Raw genomic sequence first — 22,499 nt, 5'->3', positions numbered from 1 at the left:
AGACCATAGCTCAAGGGTCCAAGGCACTGGAGGGTAGACACCAGCAAGCAGTGGTCCTGGAGGGAGACCGCAGATTGTAAGAACTTTTTAGTTTTTGGTTTCCTAGTGGTAAAACTCTCCACTAATTGCCACTTGGCTCTTGTCTCCACTGCACAGCTGGTCTTCTTAATAATGACAACTCTGAAGAATATACTGTAAGACAGTGTATTCTCTTGATTTTACTTTTAAAAAGTATATATTAAATTCTGTTCAAGCACTAGCAATGCCATTGCAGCCATTCCAGGCTGCAAAGGGATTCTCTGGATATGTCCAAAGTGTATGTTTTTATACCTAAAATCTGTGTCAGTTGCTAGATAAGATATACACTAGACAGGCACATATAGAGGAAGAGCTGGTTAGTTTTCTTTAGGAAGAAATGCTCACCTGAAGGAGGTGAAATTTTCTGTTTACTGTTTACTTTTCTGTTTCAGTTTACTCATCTGTAAACTGAGGTGCAGAATGCCCACTTCAAAGGGCTTTGGGAGTTTAAATGACAAAAGAAATGACCACATCCAACACAGCTTAGTATATAATAAGTGCTCAACCGAAGTTATTTCTTGAATTAGTTAGAGATTGCATTCAGTCATAGGTAAGAGTCCCCAGTAAAAGTAGCCTTAAAATATAGAGGCTTATTTTTTTTTCTTATTTTTTCTTCAAGGTTACATCCTTGAAGATGGTAGCTGCAGCTCCTGCCATCACAACTGCACTATAGGAATTCTGTGTTTTGTTTTGTTTTGTTTCGTTTTTTCTTTCTTGTAGAACTTTGATGTGTCATTCCATTGTCTTCTCATCATAATGGCCTCCATTATTCGTGATGAGAAGTCAGCCATTATTCATACTCTTCCTTCTCTTTTTTTAGTATATTTTTTAAAATATGACAGCTTTTATGATTTTCTCTTCACCTTTGGTTTTCAGCAGTTTGATTACATTTTACCTACATGTGCTTTTCTTTGTATTTAAATTACTATTAAGTCATTGGTGGGGTCTTTGGGTCCTGTCAAACTTTTTTCTGGGTCTTTGGGTCCTGTCAAACTTTTTTCATTCTATGTTAGGGCAGGTCTGTTTCAGTTTTGAAATTAGTCTTAGAGCATGGCCCTCATCCCTAAGTTATGGTCTTTCTGGAGTAATAACAATGTGTGCATTACTCAGGGAGGTGTCTCCACTCTGGCTGGTCTAAAATCCCAACATCTCCCAGAATCATTTTTCAGCTAATCTCCTCAAAATATTTGATCTCTAAAGTCTAGCCCTTTCATACATAGTCTGGTCCTCAGCCCAGAAATTGAGGTGAATTATCATGCTGACTTCTGAGGTCACCTCTCTGTACAGCTCCCTTTTCTCAGGTACTCTGTCCAAAAATTCCAGCTGCTTCAGCAGCCCAGAACTTGTCTCCTTGATTCCTTAGCTCACCAGGATGACAGCTCGGCTTGGCTTGCTCCTCCTTATGCTGAGCCAGAAAAGTGTTCCCAGATAGAAAGCCAGAATGCCCACGGGCTCACTTCCTGCGTTTCCTCCCCTCAAGTTCACAGTCCTACCCTGAATGTTGTTTCATACCTGAAAACAGATGCTTCATACACATTGTTCAGTTTTATAGTTGTTTTGGGAAGTCCAGCACTTCACTTACTTATATGGCTAGAAGCAGAAACCTACTGCCAAAAATGTTATCTATTTATTATTTTATTGGTAGCCCTACTAGTAGTAACACGATAACATCAACTCTTTTGTGGTCTACAAAAATGTTTAAAATACTTTAATTTTTAAATATAAAGTATATAAGGAGTTATATTACTAGGTTGAACCTTTCTCTAACTCCTCCTTATACCTCTAGAGGCAACTACTATCCTGCATTAATGTGTATCACCTTTATGTATATCTTTATACTGTTTTTATTCATGAACATATCCTCAAACAGGAAAATGGATAAGTAACTGGAATACTTAAACATTGGAATGGAGAGATGCTTTGGAGAGAGTATAGAAGTTGTATTAGAGAGAAAGATTCTAGAGGTAGGAAGATGAATTAGAAAGTTGTTGAAATGGTCCATGTGCACGTTGGTGAAGCAGGGGTTAGGGCAAGAGGAATAGATAAGGAGACTCAAAGGCCATTTACACGGAAGGAACAACATATTTAATTTGACTTAGAGCTTGAATTTTAAGTATATTTATTGGTATTATTTAAATATTTAGAAATATAGTTTTCCAAGTTATGGCCTGTTAAACAGTTAATGAGTGTCTACTATGTACCAAGCACTGTGCTGAGTTCTGTGGAGATGATATTGAGCAAAAAAACCCCATAGTTTCTGCTTATATGGATCCTTTGCTTGGCCCAAAGTCCATTCAAAAGGGACAAATCTAAACAGCTATTTTTCAGCCTGTTATTCAGCAGGTATGCATTCATAAGGCCATGCCAGGTGTGTTCAGTCAGTGCCCATTCTAATTCGTTGGCACCCTCTTCTAGTAGGTTGATTCTCCATTCTGATTGGTTGAGGTCTGCCTTGTATTAGTTATTAAGTATTTGACTCTCACCAGAAATAACCAGTAATGTGGCACCCAAAAGATAAGCTGAACGTATCATACTCTTTCTCTCAAAAGAAAAACATGGAAAGAATTAGCCCTACAACCCAAAATTGTGGATCACAAAAAACATGATTAAATAGAGGAAGTTAACTGATAGTAGGATTTTTAAAAAAGCAGACATATAACACTGTAATTGCATCACAGTCATGGCGCAGCATTATAGCTCTGCCAGGATGCTTTGATCAGTCTTGAATTCAGAACCATCTGTCAGCTACAGACTGTGTGAGCCTCCACCCTATTTGAGATCTCCTCTTCTTAGATATCCAAGGGGTCTCCTAATCACTTCACCTGATTCCTCACATTAACCCCCCTACCCCCAATTTAAGCTGCTTTGAATGAGTATTTAACCCAAGAGACAAGCTAAAACTGTAACATAATGTATAATTCAGAATATTTGTCAAGCCATGACATCAATATTTTATCAAAAATGTTCATACCAATATTTTCATTAAATACACACACACACACACACACACACACACACTCTGTGTCAGTGCAGGCATAGGCCTAATATATTAAGAACAGATGAGCAATCTAAAAGCTAGAGACACGTTTTTTTCCATAAGATGGCTTTAGTAGCACTTAATTGTCTTTAACTTCATTCAAAACAATTTTGTTAGATTGTATGTGACAGCTGTCATATCCACGTGCATTTTTAAAAAACTTATCAAAATTGGTGAAATTTTGTGTAGCCATTTTAATATTGAAGATGCAAGAAAAAAAGCAACATTTTTGGCATATTATGCTTTATGATTTCAAAAAAGGTAAAAATGCAACAGAAATGCAAAAACAATTTGTGCAGTGTATGGAGAAGGTGCTGTGACTGATCGAACGTGTCAAAAGTGGTTTGCGAAGTTTCGTGCTGGAGATTTCTCACCGGACAATGTTCCACGGTTGGGTAGACCACTTGAAGTTGATAGCAATCAAATCGAGACATTAATTGAGAGCAATCAACGTTATACCACGCAGGAGGTAGCTGATATACTCAAAATATCCAAATCAAGTGTTGAAATCATTTGCACCAGCTTGGTTATGTTAATTACTCTGATGTTTGGGTTCCACCTAAGTTAAGTGAAAAACACCTTCTTGACTGTATTTCCGCATGCAATTTTCTACTTAAATGTAATGAAAATGTTCCATTTTTAAAACAAATTGTGACGGGTGACGAAAAGCGGATAGTGTACAATAATGTGGAACAGAAGAGATCGTGGGGCAAGCGAAATGAACAACCACCTACCACACCAAAGGCCGGTCTTCATCCAAATAAGGTGATGTTGTGTATATGGTGGGATTGGAAGGGAGTCCTCTATTATGAGCTCCTTCCGGAAAACCAAACGATTAATTCCAACAAGTACTGCTCCCAATTAGACCAACTGAAAGCAGCACTCGACGAAAAGCATCCAGAATTAGTCAACGGAAAATGCATAATCTTCCATCAGGATAACGCAAGACCATGTGTTTCTTTGATGACCAGGCAAAAACTGTTACAGCTTGGCTGGGAAGTTCTGATTCATCTGCCGTATTCACCAGACATTGCACCTTCGGATTTCCATTTATTTTGGTCTTTACAAAATTCTCTTAATGGAAAAAATGTCAATTCCCTGGAAGACTGTATAAGGCACCTGGAACAGTTCTTTGCTGAAAAAGATTAAAAGTTTTGGGAAGATGGAATTATGAAGTTGCCTGAAAAACAGCAGAAAGTAGTGGAACAAAACAGTGAATACGTTGTTCAATAAAGTTCTTGGTGAAAATGAAAAATGTGTCTTTTGCTTTTTTACTTTAAAAACGAAGGCAATTTTTGGCCCACCCAATAGAATTTACTCAGTTCTCTTGACCTTATGTCTTAACAGATGATATAGAGCAGTGGTTCTCAGGCTTCAGTGCCCATCAGAATCACCAAGAAGACCTTGTTAAAATGCAAATGTCTAGGCCCCATTGCCAGAGTTTCTGATTTGGTAGGTCTGAGAAAGGGCTCAATAATTTGCATTTCCAAAAAGGGTCCAGGTGCTACTGGTGCTGCTGGTCTGTGGACTACACTTTTAAGAACTACTGATGTGGAAAGTTCTCAGAGCAAGTTCATGTTTATGTTGGTCTGTATTTATGTTTCTCATCTTTAGAGAGTCATTGGCTCTGTGGTCACTCATTACTTTACAACACTATGTCATCTGTATTCCCAGAGTTAGATGGTGAGAAGCTGATATCCCAGATCAAGGAGAAGGTCATAAAGGAGCCATTTCAGTAATAAGGATTTTTCCTGGGAAAAAAAATGATAACAGGGAGATTTGAGGGTTTCCAGTTACTTCCCCAGCACTTACTGTGCTATAAATAAACAGTCTTAAGTATACAGTTGGGATCTGACAGTATTTCTTTAATAAACTACACTGGGAAAAGCTAATGATGGTGAGCCACAGATGTTTCTAATATTTAGGTGGTCATTATCATCCGCAGTACATCTCTAATTCACAACAAATTTCATAGCCCAGTGATGGCCCATTTTTTAATAGATGCAAAACCAAAAACCAACAATAACACTAATTATTGCCTAGACTTGATATAGCTCTCCATTTTGTCAAATTGTGAAATTCCCACATGCATTCACTTTGCTTAGTCACACAGCTTTTCTGTGAATTGAGGCCATGCCCTGGTGCTTCTTCACTCAACTAATGTTTATGGGAAAACAACAAAAGTTAGGACCTGTGCTCTGTGTGGAAGCCAAAGGTGTTCAGGCTATGGTGACTTCAAGGAGAAAAGGTTACTGTAGAGGAGATGAGACTTCTGCAGAAATTACTGTGGCAGCAAGAAGTGGAGCAGGGCAAGTAGCTGAGGGCTCAGAAGAGAGCGGAGTCGCTTTTTGGTTGGAACGATCAGAGAAGGTTCTATGAAGAAAGTGGTATCTCAGCAGGATTTCAAAGGTGGACTTGGGTTTTGACAAGCATATGGGAAGAAAAGCAAGGACAGGGAATTAATTCTAAGTGCACCAGAGGCAAACTAGCTCAGAGTATATCCCATTCATAGTGAGTTAAGTGGTTCACTGCTCATGTAAGATCCATGCAAAGGGATAGTGGGAGAGGAGATTAGAGGTGAGAAAAAAGGGGTTGTAAATGCTAGATCCAGGATTGAGAGTTGATTCAGTAGACAACGGCGGCACATTGACGTTTTTGAACAAAGGAATAATATGATCTGGAATCTACCTTTATCACATTCATGAATGGCCCATGACAAAGGAAGAAGAGTTAATGGAAGCAGTGAGATGACTCAAGAGGTGTACTAGTATAGGACTGACCCACGAGTGTACTAATCAAGGCAAGACCCAGGAGGCACCCGTGGGAACAAAAAAGTGGGGTATAAATGAAGGAGAGACAAAATATGGTAACCGATTGTATAAAGTTTAGGTTTTGAGAAGAGTGTTGGTACCATTAACCAAAATAGAAAAGTCAGGGGGAGTGGTATGTTGTAGAGTTGGGGAAGATAATGATAAATACAAGTATAGACATGTTAGGCTTATACTTCTGTAAGTAAAGCCAGATGGAAATCTTAAAAGCAGCTGGAGAAGTGGGGACTGAACTTCAGAAGAAAGTCAGAATAGGCCAGCTTATGCTGCCTTAACAAGCAGCACTAAAAATCCTAGTGACTTGAAACAATCGTGCTTATTTATAACTCACACACCATGGCCACCGCAATTCAGCAAGGAGACTCTGTTCATCAGGGACGCAGTTTCATGGAGGCTCCATTTCAGTGCATTCTCAGTGATCATGGAGACTGGGCAAGGGGAACATGGACAACCAGGAGCCAGTTAGAAAGTTGAGCAAATTTTAATCTAGTGTTAATTTGTGCTGCTTCTTGTGCACGATAGCAGCAGTAGAATCTCTCTTGAAAATAAACATCCCATATTATGATGTCTATGAATATAGGTTCCCTTTTCTACCCTCCCTCCCTCCTTCATTCCCTCCTTCCCTCCTTTCTTTCCTTCTTTCCTTCCCTTCTCTTTCTTTACTTTTTTGGAAATCACTTATTGTATATAAGTTGTAATCCAGACCTCATGTATCAATGGGGAACTTTCAAATACAGCTATTACCAATACAAAAAAAACAAAACAAAACTGCTGCCCAGAAGTGTCACATGCCTTTTTTTCCCCTCACATTTCATTGGCAAAAGCAAGTCATGTGATCATCCTTGAGATCAGGAGAATGTGGATAAATAATCCTACATATGCCTAGGGCAAAAGAACTGCTATCTGTGCAACTGCTGCTCTGACTCCCATATGTATCATCTAAGACTGAGACCCTTGATGAAGACAGAGCAGTAGATACCATCTTTGATGTAAAGAGGAGAGAGAGTGGAAAGCAAAACTCTAAGGACAGAAACTTAAGGAATACATAGGAAGAACACATACTTACAGAGGCAAAATAAAAACACATAGAAAAGCAAAGGGCTCAGTTTACTAGGGCCACATTCATGAGAAGCATCTCAGGAAGGTTCCTCACTACCAAATCTGGAGATAAGTCAAAAACAGCCGAGGCCAAGGAAAGACCGCTGAGTCTGACGTTGAAGGAGACATGGCTGACCTTCAAGAGATCTGCTTTATGGAGGCGATGGGGTCAGGCATGAAGCCAGACTGAGGAAGGAGTGATCGAAAGTGGAGACAGAACACTGGACTGCTGATAAAAGGAAGGGAAATAAGATGTCCACTTGAGGTAGCAGCAAAATCAAAGCTGCTTTGCTAAATGAAGTCTGGCAGGTTTTTATGTGTTCATTCAGCACATGTTTATTGAACATTTACTCTTGCCAAACACTGTTTTAGGAGCTGGGGAGTGAGCAAGATAAGCTTGCTGTTCCCATGAAGCTTATCTTCCAGTGGAAGCAGACATACAACAAACAAGTGAGCAAAGGAATCAATGAGTGAAAGAGATCATTTCCAATTATATTTAGTTCTGATAAAACTAAATAAATTATATTTAGTTCTGCCTTCCCTTCTAAAAGGGAGTCAGAGGGTGGGTGGGGAGTACGGTCTGAAGGGTATGTCCTAGACTAGTCAGGAAAGGCATCTCAGGAGGGGATGCTAAAGGATAGCATCCTTTAGCATGTTGCCTCCTAAAGGGCAAGAAACATCAGCTAAGGACAGATCTGGAAACAAGAGTGTTCCACAGCAGGCAGAATCTCTGAAGGAAAGATCAAGTTCTCATAAAAAATGGGGAGGGGCTTCCCTGGTGGCACAGTGGTTGAGAGTCTGCCTGCTAATGCAGGGGACACGGGTTCGAGCCCTGGTCTGGGAGGATCCCACATGCCACGGAGCAGCCAGGCCCGTGAGCCACAACTACTGAGCCTGTGAGTCTGGAGCCTGTGCTCCGCAACAAGAGAGGCCACGATAGTGAGAGGCCCACGCACCGCAATGAAGAGTGGCCCCCACTTGCCGCAACTAGAGAAAGCCCTCGCACAGAAATGAAGACCCAACACAGCCATAAATTAATTAATTAATTAATTAATTATTTAAAAAATGGGGGGGGCTTCCCTGGTGGCGCAGTGGTTGAGAGTCTGCCTGCCAATGCAGGGGACACGGGTTCGAGCCCTGGTCTGGGAAGATCCCACATGCCGCGGAGCAACTAGGCCCGTGAGCCACAACTACTGAGCCTGCGCATCTAGAGCCTGTGCTCTGCAACAACAGAGGCCACGATAGTGAGAGGCCCGCGCATCGCGATGAAGAGTGGCCCCCGCTTGCCACAACTAGAGAAAGCCCTCGCACAGAAACGAAGACCCACACAGCCAAAAATAAATAAATAAATAAATTTAAAAAAAAAAAGGGGATTAGAAGAAACGTTTTAAGGGACTTCCCTGGCGGTCCAGTGGTTAAGACGTCACCTTCCAATGCAGGGGGTATGGATTCCATCCCTGGTCGGGCAGCTAAGATCCCACATGCCTCCCAGCCAAAAAACCAAAACATAAAACAGAAGCAATATTGTAACAAATTCAATAAAGACTTTAAAAATGGTCCACATCAAAAAAAATCTGTTAAAAAACATTAAAAAAGAAGAAGAAACATTTTAGCTAGCTGGTTGTGTGTGCGTGTATGTGTGTGTGTTTGCATGTAAATACTTACAGCAAATGAAGGTCTAGAAGAAATTTGCCTCTCAATGCACAGGATTCTTTGGTTTAGAAGGACACGCCTTCTCCTTCAGGCAACCTACCACAGAACCTGCTTCAGTAGCTTGGGGAAAATTGCTGCAGGGTAGAGATCTGCTGAGGCAGATTCTTTTTCTTGGTGTATTATATTGTGCAGAACGTTTCTTTTTAAAGCTTTTGAACCAGGCTTCTCATGAGAATGCCTTCTATATTGGTACTTGCATTCTCTCCAGTTTCAGTCTTGCAAATTTTAGTCAAACGTTTGTATAAGGTCGACCTTTCTCACATGTGACTGTGGGTATAGGGGAGGTTTTCTTGGGCCTGCTCATGGATTTTTTAAAAAGAGAAGCTTAAACAAATCTCTGCTGAACTCTATGACCAGCCCCACTGGTCTTAGGAGGGCAGTCATCAAGGCCATTATGATCTGAATTAAACCACCACTGGAAAAAAGTACATATATTTTAAATTGGGGGTATGCCAGTGTGGTGGGATGATCTGCTAAAAGATTAATTTGTGTTAACTTTTTTCTGTTTATTCATAATATTTGTTTATTGTCCCCACTGCCCTCCCCTGCTATAACATAAGCTCCACAAGGGCAGGAATATCTGTCTGTTTTGTGCACTGATGTTTCCTCAGTTCCTAGACAGTGCCGGGCACAGGGGAGATGCTCAGTAAGTACTGGGTGAATTCGTCTTTCTTCTCTTTGTGGTGGGACCCTGGCAGGAAGGATGGTTTTCCTTGGGCTAGTGCCAGAAGGTAGCCAAGTTCCTGAGTGAGGTGTTCTGTCCCCCTCGAAAGCCCTACTCCCGACATGCAGAGAAAAGCCTGTGCTCAGAACAGCAGGCTGGAGATCAAGGGGGACAGAGGTGTGAGGACAGGGTCTCGGGGACAGGTATCAGACCTTCCCGGAGTCTCTGAGTACCAGGGACAGAGGGTGTATCTTGCAGATTGCCAAGGAGAAGGAGGCGCCCCTACTGCTTCCGGCGGGGGAGAGGGCTAGAATGTATTCTTCTGATTTACATAAACTCAAAATTTCCAAAAGATATCTTAAAGGCCAAAATGGGATGAGAGGGTGGGGAACATGGCCACGGTCCACATGTACTTTTTCCACACGTGCTATGTGTATGGGGCAGAGTGTAAGGGCTTTCCAGTCATTTTGTCACCCCAGTCTCAAGACCATCCTGGAGGCAGGTATAAGTGCAATCTCCATTTTATAGGCAAGGGGACTGCAGTTTGGAGGATGGTTTAACCTGGAGCTGGTGGTGGCTAGCGTGGCCTGGAGAGGAAGGGCTAGAGCCACCGTAGTCAAGGACTCACAGAAGGGTCGTGAGCAGGATCTCGGAGCTGGGGAGACTCACCCCAGAACGGAGAGGTCGCCCCCAGTGATGAGTGTGGAGGCCAGGGGCATGGCTTAGAGACAGGTGGGGCAGGTGAACTTGACTGTGGCCTTGGATCCCCGCTCGGTATTTCACATGGCGGCTTCGTTTTAATATGCCAGCAATTTGGGGAAATCTTGGCCCAGGAGGTTTCAGAAGACAAATTCTGCTTTCAGTACATGCGTTGATGGCGGGAGGTTGGCTTCAAGCAGAGCTCAGCAAAAGCAGGAAAGGTGCGGGTCGGAGAACCCCAGCCCCCATATAGCCATGCCGTGTTCACAATCCTGGTTCAGTCCCACATTTCCAGCAGGAGAGAAGGAAAACAGAAGAGGGTAAGTGAATGCCAAAAGCCACTCTGCTAAATCTAATTTAAAACAGAAAAATCACCAATGGTCATTTTGGAAATGAGACCCTTTCCCTGCAGAGCTGGGCGGGCTCAATAGCACCCTTCAAGAGAGAGGAAAGCTCATCTTGCCCCGGGCCTTCCATGAAGCATCCTCTCGCCCGTGGGAGGCCAGGAGGGTGTCTGATTTTCCACCTCTCTGCTCCACCAGGCTGGGCACAGGGTCCTCGTTAGCAGAGAAGGGTGCAGAGGAGCTTGGTCTGCATGAACCTGTATTCTCCTGGCCTAGGTCACAGCCACGTGTCTCCTTGTCCCAGTGTCCTGAGGTCCCAGGAAATTTGCCAGGCAAATTCAGGGGGCTCTGACTTAGGGTGTGGGCTTGGGGCCATTCTTTTGTCTTCAGCCTCGTTTCCTTGTCCTCCTCAGGGCTGACCTGAAGGGTCAGCATCTCCAGGGCCAGCTGTGTCGCTCCTGTGCTCGGGCAGAAAACCTGCTGCTGTTTGGTGACTGACACTAGCACTGGCTCTGGGAGGAGAGGTCAGACTCGGGCTTCTGACGAGACGGCCAAGGGTGTTTCGTATCTTCTGCTCTGTGAGCACGGTGTGTACTCACGGCGCTAAAGCCCTGTGTCAGATGGATTCCCGCGTGCGCCTCACACTCGGCTGCTCGTTCCTGCAAAGACGAGCGTCAGTAGGGACGTTGGTCCCAGAGAATCTATTTCCACGGGTTTGAAAAGCTACGGGGCTCTGGGAGCATTTGATGATTGAGAGAGATCAACACCATGTTTGCACCTTTTCAATTCCCCCCCAGACAACCTGAACTAATATGTGAGAACAGAGAAAATTGGTTCCAAGGGAGACAATACTCAGGGTCAGATGACCCTGGCAGCCCCTCCCTCCTCTTTTCTATCTCTCCAGATCGTTAGGGCCAGCACAGTGTCGCCTCTAGGAAACATCCTCTGACCTTTATTAAATATGAAGATTTCTCTCTTCTCTCAGTTCCGATGCTATCTGCTATTTCAATTCCATTCAACCTACGTTTACCAATCTCCTACTTTGTTCCAGGCAAATGAAAACGACAGTGACACCATCCTACCCTCTCGGGGACTTGGAGGGGAGATAGGAATTCATTAGCGCGTCATAGTGCATTAATATATACTGCCTTAGAGTGTTTATTCAACTCAGCTGCATGTGTATATATTTATATTACATAGATATAGATACATATTGATATATAATTGGTTTTCCCATAAGACTAAGCATTTTGAGCATAGGGGAGGTATGTTGTATGATCATTCCCAATGTTCAAGGTATAAAGCAAATGTATAATAATTCCTTTTAAAATTGAAAGGAAATGAATTTGAGGTGGTAGAGCCCTATGGTCAGAGCATCTTCTGGAAGAAAACCAGCAAGTTATTCATGTTGTTACAACTAAGCATTCATGGTTGGTTTCACTTGCACTTTTTCCGCTTGAAAATAACCCTAACCACTTATGTAGTTAGAACAGAATGGAATCCTGCTGCTGATTTCAGGAATACCTTGCGGGCTGATTATTTCCAGGCTTATCTTTTCAAGGCAGCCAAACAGGCCAGTAAGGAGCAATGAGGCATACTCATAAAGGGAAAAAAAATTAAGTTGGATCCTTATCCCATACCATACACAGAAATAAATTCCAGGTAGATTAAAGATCAAGATGTAAAAAGAAAACCTAGATGATTAGAATATCTCTTTGTAATCTTGAGATAAGAAAGGCCTTCCTGGGCTTCCCTGGTGGTGCAGTGGTTGAGAGTCTGCCTGCCAATGCAGGGGACACGGGTTCGAGCCCTGGTCTGGGAGGATCCCACATGCCGCGGAGCAACTAGGCCCGTGAGCCACAATTGCTGAGCCTGCGCGTCTGGAGCCTGTGCTCCGCAACAAGAGAGGCCCGCGCACCACGATGAAGAGTGGTCCCCGCTTGCCGCAACTGGAGAAGGCCCTCGCACAGAAACGAAGACCCAACACAGCCATAAATAAATAAATAAATATAACATGAATGAACCTTGAAGAAAAAAAAAAAACTTTAAGAAAAAAAGGATTTTAAAATGACATAAACAGAGAATTTATAAAAGTTTACAAATGGCCAATACAGGATACCTTTATTTTTGTTTCTTAAGGTAAGCTATGCTTTTATTGCTGTTAGTCTGTTTTTGTCTCCATCTTAGCAAAATTCATTTTGTAATATGATTTCACAAAATATAGCACCATTCTGTTACTAAAATCTTTTGGAAAGAAGTAAAGAATTTTATCTTTTGGAGATATTTTACCTCTTTGCAGTCATCTAGAATCCAGGTTTCCTCTTCATGACCTAGAAAAGAGAGGAAAAGTTCACCAGGGCTTCAGCTTTGAGAAGCCACAAATGGAAGATAAAAGTCATGGACCATCATCACCATGGCAGAGCCTCCTATTCATTGCCAAAAGTGAAGCCTCTTTGACTGTCACACGGATCCAGCGTTCTCAACAGAGATGAGCTAAATGTGTGTTCCTTGGTGGCTTGGAGTAAACAAAGAGTTTATTTCAGCACCAGTGATGGTTCAGACCTGTCTCATTCAAAGGCAAGCTGATTTCAGATCACACATAAAGATAGGATGCCATTGTATCCCCAGGCATTAAGGCCTAAACACACTCACTTTCTCATCATCTGACCCCATTTCAGGGATAGTCACTTCTATAGCCATGTGTTGCCTTGGTCACCCGGGCACACAGAGCCAAAGAAGAACTAGGAGAAATACATTTATATATCTATGAAAAGGCCTGTCAGGAGAGCTGAGAAGAGAGATTCTGAGAATTGGAGACCGACTTTGAGAGAAACAGGAACAATGGTAACTCAGATAATGAGCTATGAAGGTAAAAGTGCAAGTTTGCTGAGTGTAATTGGAAAGAGAACTAAGAAGTGGATTAAGAAGTGTTGGGAATGTTTGTTAGTCATATGCCTGAGGTTGCTAACATCAGCTTTTTCTAACTCCCTGCCAGGGCTCAAGTGCTGGCAAAGTCAGTAGCACAGGGAAGCTGCCCTGCCATCCTCCCAGCCTTCCTCTTCCCTCCGCTGTGTGGAAACCATGGCATCCAAAAATTATTGCTGGCATGTTTGGAATTCTTAATGAAATTTTTCTTATTTACCTTAACAAGGTGTCAGATGCTAAAACAGGTATCCCACTCATGCTCCTACCTCATGAGTGTAAATATATTGGGCAAATCATTGTCTGTCTTATTTTGCTGTTGCTGCCCTAGTATGAATGAACTCATCCTTCTTTCCTTCTCCTTCCATATCTTCTTCAGCATAATAATAACTGTTCAATTGTATATATTCATAAACATGTATATATAATATATGTCATTTAAATATGTACATGATTATATATTTTAGGGAGTGTTTTGTAATAAATATAAAGTATACACATTATGTGTGGTTTAGAGAGCATTGTGGTGGCGGCCAGGTGCAGAACAGCTGCAGGAATCCAGGAAGGTAAGTCAGCACAATACAGAAGCAAGTAAACTCTGGGGGCATTGTGTGCATCCCACTGGTCTAGAACATTAGTGCCCAGGGGGATGGATTCAAAGGGGGGAGGCAGATCAAAGGCCACCACAAGTATTTATAGGTTTTAAAAAGAGTTACACCCACAGAGGAAAGGGAAATTAGAAATGCAAGAACCATTATGGCACTCAGAGACAAACAACAGGGACAACTGTCTGTCTTGAACTTAGACAAGTAACCCCCTCTCCCAACCCAAGTATTGTCACTTAGGTGACTCTTGGCTGTTGTTCCCCCATTTGGCATAAGCAAACACGAGTCATGCTCTCAACCCAGGCCTTAATTTTCACTGATAGAGTTGCAACAAACATGCATTTACAAAAAAAAAAAAAATCACAAAAGAGAAAATGAAACAATATTTCATGAATAAGAGTCAGAATAAAAAATAAAGACCAGAACTACAAAGACTTCAGATACTGGGATTATGAAATATAGAATACAACCTGATTAATGAAACAAAGTAGGAATTAAAGACACTAGTAAGGAGCAGCAGGTGTCAAAGTGATAATGTTCAGATGAAATTTGAAAAATATCCAAGTAGAACTTATAGAAGTAAAGACTATCATAAATGAAATATAAAATACTAATCAATGGGTTAAACAGCAGTTTGGACACAACTGAAGAGAGAACTGGTGAACTGGAAGATAGGTCTAAATAAATTACATGGAAGAAGAGGTGTCAAAAGAGATAGAAAATATGAAAGAATGGTTAGCAAACATTTAAGATAGAGTAAAAATGCCAATATACATCTAATGAGAGTTATAGAAGAAGAGGACAAAGAGAACTGGTTAGAAGCAGAATTTTAAAGCAAACGAGACTGCCCCTTAGTAATGTAAAATGTTAATAATAGGGGAAATTGGGTGTGGGGTATATGTACTACCTTCTATCTTTACACTATCTTTGTGCTTCTGTAAACCTACAATTGTTTTAAAGTAAAAAGTTGATTAGCATATCTCCTCTCCCAGAGAGAGAGAGAGAGAAATTTTCCAAATACTATGAAAGACACAAATCTTCAGTCAGGAAGCCCTATGACTTCCAAGCAGAATAACTAATAAGAAGGTAGACAAAAGAACATACTTAGACACATCATAGCAAAACTGCAGAAATCAGAGGCAATGACATCTTTAAGACAGCCAGTGAGAAAGGAAAGATAACCACAAACAAGTGATAATTAGACTGACAGCTGACTTAGCAGCAACAATGGAAGTCAGAAAATAGTAAGACAATATCTTCAGTATGCTCAGATAAGATAGTTGTCAAGCTAGATAGATATACTTAGCAGAACTACTTCTCAAGAACAAAGGCAAAATAAAGACATTTTCAGATAAACACTGAGGAAGTTGACCTCCAAACGCTTACTAATTGAAATTCTAAAGTCTATACTATAAAGAGAGACAGAAAGAGAAAGAGAGGAAAAAAAAAAAGAATCCTCAATAGGTCTGAGATGCAAGAAAGAAGGGTAAGCAAAATTTTTTAAAAATTCTGAATTTGGAAAAATCTTACATTGATGTTATAAAAAATAATATCTAGATTATGAGGTCAAAAAACAATGCTCCCTTTGAAAACTGTAGGGGAATCCTTACACGTCTACACAGCTTCTGGTAGTTTGCTGGCAATTTTCGGCATTCCTTGGCTCGTAGATTGCTCCTTCTGGTCCTCCATGTTCACATCACCTTCCTTCTCTGTGTGTCTCTCTGTGTCCAAATTTCCCCTTTTTATAAGGACATCAGTCACATTTGATTAGGACCCACCCTAATAACCTCATTTTAACTTGATTACCCATGTAAAGACTCTATGTCCAAATAAGGTCACATTCTGGGGTTCTAGAGGATAGGATTTCAAGATATTTGGGGGAGGGAGGGGGAACAAGTCAACCCGTAACACAATCCCAATTCTAACTGGTGGTTTTAAACTCCGGACTTCACCCTTGGTTCTAATTGCTACTGAATCTTTCTTTTCCACCTCCCATCCTTTCAAACCTCCAAAGCCCGTGGTGCCCATGGTTCCATGCTCCTACACTGCTTATTATGGGCTAAATTGTGTCCTCCCTAAATTCATATGCTGAATCCTAACCCTCAGTACTTCTGAATGTGATTGGAGATAGTCTTTAGAGAGGTGATTAAGTTAAAATGAGGCCAATAGGATGGGCTATAATCCAATATGACTGATGTCCTTATAAAATGAGGAAACTTGGACATGCAGAGAAACACCAGAGAGGTGCATGCACAGAGGAGAGACCTTGTGAGGACACAGTGAGAAGGTGGCCATCTGTGAGCCAAGGACAGAGGTCTCAGAAGAAACCAAACCTGTTGGCACCTGATCTTGGACTTCCTTCCTCCAGAACTGAGAAATCAATTTCTGTTGTTTAAGCCACCGAGTCTATGGTCTTTTGTTCCGCAGCCTGAGCTGACCAATCCACTGCTCAAAGCCCCTCCTGGCTGCATCTGGCAGTGCTCCTGAGCACTGTCCCCAGGCCTAACTCCCTCCTCCCCTCTGTGGGCTCTTCCTTGACTTACATCTCAGTGTGTGAAGTCCATGGAGCCGTCTTATCAGTTTAGGTAGGCGGCATGGCCACCCACAGGGTTTGTTACGCTCCCAACACTGTCCAGTGTGGCCTTTGATGCCACAGCACCTGTGGCTATGATGAGGGGCGATGGGAGCAGACCGAAGGATGGATTCCAGCAGCCGGTTTGAGACTATTTCTGGGCTCAGAGGATGTGAGAGAGGATCACGTGAACATCAGGCAGCTTGCTGAAGGAGAAGCGTGACTGAAAAGCTCCGTTGAGACTTGAAACTCTTGTTTATTCCTGTAGGTCCAGCAATGCAGAAAGAAGGAAGCCAGCCCTTCTAGCCTCTTCTACCTCCACATTGTCATCAGGCTCTGGATTTTTCCTTCCTTGGATTTCTCCTGGAAACAGCTTCCTTTACCTGGTGGATATCCAGATGTTCCCCTACCCCGTGGGGCTTTCCTTCTTCTTCTGGTTCTCCACTTGTTTCCTGGCCTCTCCTGCATAACAAGGGTTAACACAGTAAAGAGCCTTGAGTGTTGAACAACTCATTGTTCTGGGCTCCGTGGACACGGCTGTGGTCAAGGTTGACGTCAGGAGTTTATATTCTTGTGCTCTGGAGACCGTAGCTAAACAAACAAGAAAACTTTCGGGGAGCCAGGTGCTGAGAATTAAGATGGGGAGATGAAATGGCAATTGATCAGGGATGGCTTTAGATCAGGTGGCCTTTGGTGCAGCTCTTGGGGTTGGGGAGCAATTGACAATTTATGATCGACAGTACTCTTACTCAAGCTGTGAAAGCACCAGGTACACAACAGAGTTCTGGCCTCTTGGCTCTAAGTTACAAAAAAGTAAATGTTTGCTTATCTATACCAGACAGAGGGGGTAACCAGACCCGGTTAGAAAGTGAATAAAAAGTGCTCCCAGGTCCCATTTCCTTTGCCTATTTAAAGGGGATTTTTAGCCATCTGGAAGTTTTCTTATCAGACATTTGATAAGGAAAAAGGATGTTTTGAAAGGTTGTTACCCAAGAACACATAAACCAGGAGAAACATATTTAACCTACCCTGGTACCTTCTTGAATTCCCAGACATTGAAAGGCCATTTAAAAGTGACTTGGGATCCCAAAGCCAGGCTGTCCCTTAGGCCCCAGCACTAAGTCCAGGGGAGCCCTTTCAGATGGGTACACTTTTGCCAAGGGTCTGAGGGCAAGGGAATGTAGCATCCCAGGTCTTACAGACATGCCCTGTGGAGCTCTGTGGCAGCACTCTGTGGGAGGGGCGCAGGGGAGGGGGCTGGGGGCCATACGGGGAGCATAGGGGGTGCCAGGAGCAGCTGGAGCCTCAAGGCCTCCCCTCAACCTCACCCCAAAATGGCAGGAGAGAGCGCTTGGCTCTTATCGCTGATGCACTGATGTTCATTCCAGGGCCAGCACACTGACCTTCAGCTCAGGAAGTGACTTCTTGGTCAATTGCTGCTTTGGAGGGACCTGCCAGGATTTGAAATGAAGCAGCCGTTCTTGTAACATCCAGTCATAAATCTAAATCTTTTTTTTTTTTTTAACTGAAGCAAAATAGTGAGATAACTTGACGTTTCGCATGCTTAAATTTAGAACAGATTATAGCAATTGACTACCCACATCATAAGCTGCTTCATTTAAGCACAACACACGTACCCAGGCTCAGCTTCATGTGATTTGAGTCTCGAGAGTGATTCTTCTTCTGCCAAGGTTTTTAAATCTTAGGCTGACTAATAAATTTCAGCCTGAGGATGAGGCCACCTGATCTCCAGTCCTGGCCCTCACTGGGTTGAGCAAAGGTGCCTCTCTGGGCCTCAGGAAACCCCTCTCTGAGATCTCACAGTGTGGTGTGCACACACTGTGTGGTGTGTACACATGGTGTGGTGTGCAATGCCCAGCTCTTGTGCCCAAAGTGTATCATCCCAGATGACCACAGATAGTCTTTGGGATGATGTGAGCAGAGAGATCTATGAGATTATATTATGAATCTATGGCTAATAATGGCTATTAATAAGAGATGCCACTCACCCAGTACTTCTCATGTGCTGGGCACTGTTGCAAGCATGCTTTGTTTGTCTTAATTGTCCTAGTTCTCATTCCTCATTTTACCAATGAGGAAACTGAAGCCCAGAGAGGTTAAGTAACTTGCCCAAGCTCAAACAGCTCTAAGCGGGGAGCCAGGATACAAACCCAGGCATGTGAGTGCACCCTATGCCTTCTAGCCTTTGGGTATCAGCCCTGAGATCTCCCCACCAGCACTGACATGGAGGGATGAGAATGGGATGGAGCTAGAGAGCGATGCTGACTCAAAGATGGGGGTGATGGTCTCTGGGCCCGTCCCAGAGCTGGGGAGAGAGAGACGTGGAGGCAGGAGGGATGAATAAATACAAAATGGGTGATCCAATTTAGAAAAGAAAAAAAAAAAATCATTGCCCCATGACCATGAGCAAGGTGCAGTGTTTTAAAATTTCCCTTTCAAGATAATTGCTGTAGACCTTAGAAAAATAAATCTAATAGAAGAAAAAAAGAAAGGCAAAGGGAGCCCAGTGATTTGAGTATGAATATTCAGGTTTAAAACATCTTTTCCCCTTGAAATACACCCTCTTACCTTGGTGGAAAGTCCTGTTACTTTAGCTTTGTCTCAACGCTCACTCTGAAGGCTGGCTGGGCTTGTCAGTCAGGACCATCTGTGCTGGAATGAGGTTTCTTCCAAAGACCTGATTATGATTTTTCTTGGAGCTACACCTGACCTCATACACTTAAAGAGGAACGTCTTCACTTCTGCTTGCTGTCTCCCTTCCTGCCTAAATAGGTGCTTGCCTGATACTCTGTAGGCAGGATAGCGGGAGGCAGGTTATTGGGTTTTCGGAGAAACCGTTTCCTTTTCGTAGGACATAGCTGCAGAACCCGGGACGTGCAGAGATTCAGCCAGAAATGTTTGCGGGCTTTGCCTGAGGACAAAACATCCAGAACCAAGTGAAGCATTTAGTCAAAGCCAGTGGACCTAATCTTTCCAACCCTTTCTTTGCTTTTTTTTCCCTACTCAAAAGTTGTTAGAATGAATTCACCTTGCTTTTGGTGGGTTTTCTTGTGGATATTTGTTTGGACTGACTGCATTTATACACATGCTTGTCAATAGTTTCAGCCCTTCTGTGACCTAATCTGGGCCCAATTGATAAATATTACAAGGCGGGTGCTATGAAGATGAGGAAATGGGAGAGAGTGGGCTTCACAGAAAATTATGAGAGCCCCTGACTTTAGAGGCTTCCATTCAAATGAAGCCACCATCTAATGTTTAAATAGGTCCATTTAAATAAATGCATAAAGTACAAGAGACTCATCCCTCTTGTTGGAGCCGGATGGTTAAATAAGACTGAATTAGAGATATTATTATTGATAATAATGGTAAACGACACCATTTATTGAGCATCTATTATGTGCTTGGCAACATTATCGTGTGGGAGGTACTATCTCTATTTGGATGACAGAAAGCAGACCCTGTGAGGCGCCAAGGTCACAGAGCAAGCAGTGGCAGAGACGCAGGTCCGAGTCCAGAGTCTGTGCTCACGTGGCCCCAGATGAAGAAAATGAGACACAGATTCTCATGATGTGACTTACTCATGCACGGGTGCAAAACTTGCTAATGAATAAAGCAAAATAATAATAAAAGGAGCTGGTCTGAGGACCTGGGATTGCCTGGGTTCAAAACTGAGTTATAAATACAATTCCAATCATGAAACTCTCCATATGACACTGGATACGTTACTTAAACTCTCTGAGCCTCTACTTCTTCATCTCCAAAATGGGCTAATAATGCTTAGTTCATAGCATTGTCATGAGGCTTAAATTAGATACACCATGTTATGTGCTGAACTCAGGACTTGCCATATGGTATGTAATTGATAATGTTGGTTATTGTACGGGTCTTCAGTGAGAGCAGGTGACTATTTGTCCAGGGTGCTTTTCTTGACCTTTTACCCTCATGCCTCCACCTCCACTGCTTCCTGCAGGAGTCCTGCAGTGTCAGCCATTATGCTCTTATACTGCTAACTCCCCTTGAGGTCAGAGAAGCAGATGGCTGGGGATGGAAGGCAATCAGGACCTTGGCCAACATGCCAGTTGAAGGTCCTGGCCAATGGCCTTGACTTTGCCAGCGCAAACCTTTTTTTATACCTGACAAGGCAAACTACCACGTGTCAGGTCAAGACAAGAACAGGGGTGTAAAGAGAGAGCCAGCCCATGAGATAGGAACAGGGGTAGGTCAGAGACCCCCTGGAGGTCACTTTCAGCCCTATGATTTGACATTGGCATAAAACTGAAGGCAATACATTTAACTCGGAGACATTCCCACCTCCCACCTGACCTCAGTCTGGGCAATCTTCCTGTTAGTCAAGAGAACAAGCCATAAATCTCCCTGTGGACGGGAGTGCTGGGTGCACAATGAACTCTGCTGTCTCGTCTGTTTTCCAGAAAGGGTTGATGGATCCTTCTCCTCACATTTATTTCAGCACAGTAGAATTCCAACAAGACAGAAATAGAAGACAGAAAGGTTGGTCCTGTCAAAAGCTCTTAATATAATTATGAGAGTCAGGCCTCTGCACGCACCACCCCCCAGCCCACGAATAATTAGGGTGCGAGAGGCCGGGAACTGAATGGAGGTGGGGGAGGCGTGGGGAGGGACGGCGGGCTGAGGACTTGGGGATTAGTGTAATGGCTTCTGCTTCTCTGCTGGGATGCCCCCGTCCTGCAGGCCCCCTGGGAATTCTGCTGCGTCATAAAAGCTCCACTTAGAGCTTGGCTCATCCCAGGCAGCAATTAGTGGCTCTAACAGTTTCAGCTGATGCGTTATGGCTGTCCCGCCTCAACTCCCTTTACTGAAGGTTACTTACATAGAGATATGCCCTCATCACCCCCGACACCCACAGTACATGCAGAAGGTGGCCGGGACATGTAGGCCATGGCACCAGGCTTCGGGTCTGATGGAGACCTCAGAGGCAGGCCCAGCCTGAGCATTCGGGCTACCAATGGGAAAGCAGAGGCCCTCTTCCCTTGAACATTTGCTTTCTGTTTAGTGTTTCATTTTCTCTCTGAAAGGCAATCTATGGAATGGAAAAAACAAACAAACAAACAACCCAGTCCCTAAAGTCCATTCGAGCTTTCTCTTCTCCAGGTTAATTTCCATTCTAATGCTTATGTAGCCCCCACCGCAGAGTTAGGCATTTGTTACTCTAATTCTGCCGCTATTCTCCCCAGGGTTTGCTGTTTTGTCAGGGGTCTGTGCTGTTCCATTGCAGGGTTTGGAGCAGAATTACCGAGCTCAGTGTCAATGGAGGGGCTCAGGAGGGGCCCAACACCCAGGCAAGGAGCTCTCCATGGATTCTTTCTTCCCAGCCCCAGAGGTAGGCTGTCCTTTAGCTCTGCTGGCCGCCACCTGGCACCAGAGCATCCATTCTACACTGGGGGTGAGGTGACAGAGCCCCGCGCTCCGTACACGGAACAGACTTGGGTCCCCAAAACCTGCTCCTTCATGATTCTGCACTTGGCCCCTGCTGACAGCGGTGCTGACTGTATCTTTAAGAGACACTTCAGCTTAGTCCTTAAAAGTGCTCTCTTGAGTCAAGCTGGATTGCTTTGGTTTGAATCTAAGAACTGTCACTTACCAACTATGTGACTTTGGACAAGTCCTTTAACTTCTCAGTTTCACCATCTGTAAATTGGATACCAACAGTACAGGGCATTAAATGAGTTACCATTGTTGTTAGCATTAAATGAGTTTATAATAGATATAAATTGCCTGTAAGAGTGCCGGGCACAGAGTCAGGGTCAGCAGGTGGTGGCTATAGTCACTATTACTGTTATTAGTCCCTCCTGGGGCTGGCCTGGCTGCAGAGGCAGGAGCTGCGTGCCCAGCAGGATGTGCCCTGCATCTCAGCAGCGCAGGGTGTGAAGGGGTGGCCA

The 22,499-nt window shown here is 43.3% G+C and overlaps 1 pseudogene; it reads right to left on the bottom strand.

Moving 5' to 3' along the window:
• Positions 1-3,289: 3,289 nt before the first annotated feature.
• The window catches only part of LOC103005762 (dihydropyrimidinase-like), a 118,253-nt pseudogene continuing 99,043 nt past the window's right edge, over positions 3,290-22,499 (bottom strand).

The sequence above is a fragment of the Balaenoptera acutorostrata genome, chromosome 6, assembly GCF_949987535.1.
Source record: "Balaenoptera acutorostrata chromosome 6, mBalAcu1.1, whole genome shotgun sequence".
Lineage (NCBI taxonomy): Eukaryota > Metazoa > Chordata > Mammalia > Artiodactyla > Balaenopteridae > Balaenoptera > Balaenoptera acutorostrata.
The sequence above is the reverse complement of the archived record's forward strand: the minus strand, read 5'-3'. Positions and strand labels throughout refer to the sequence as shown.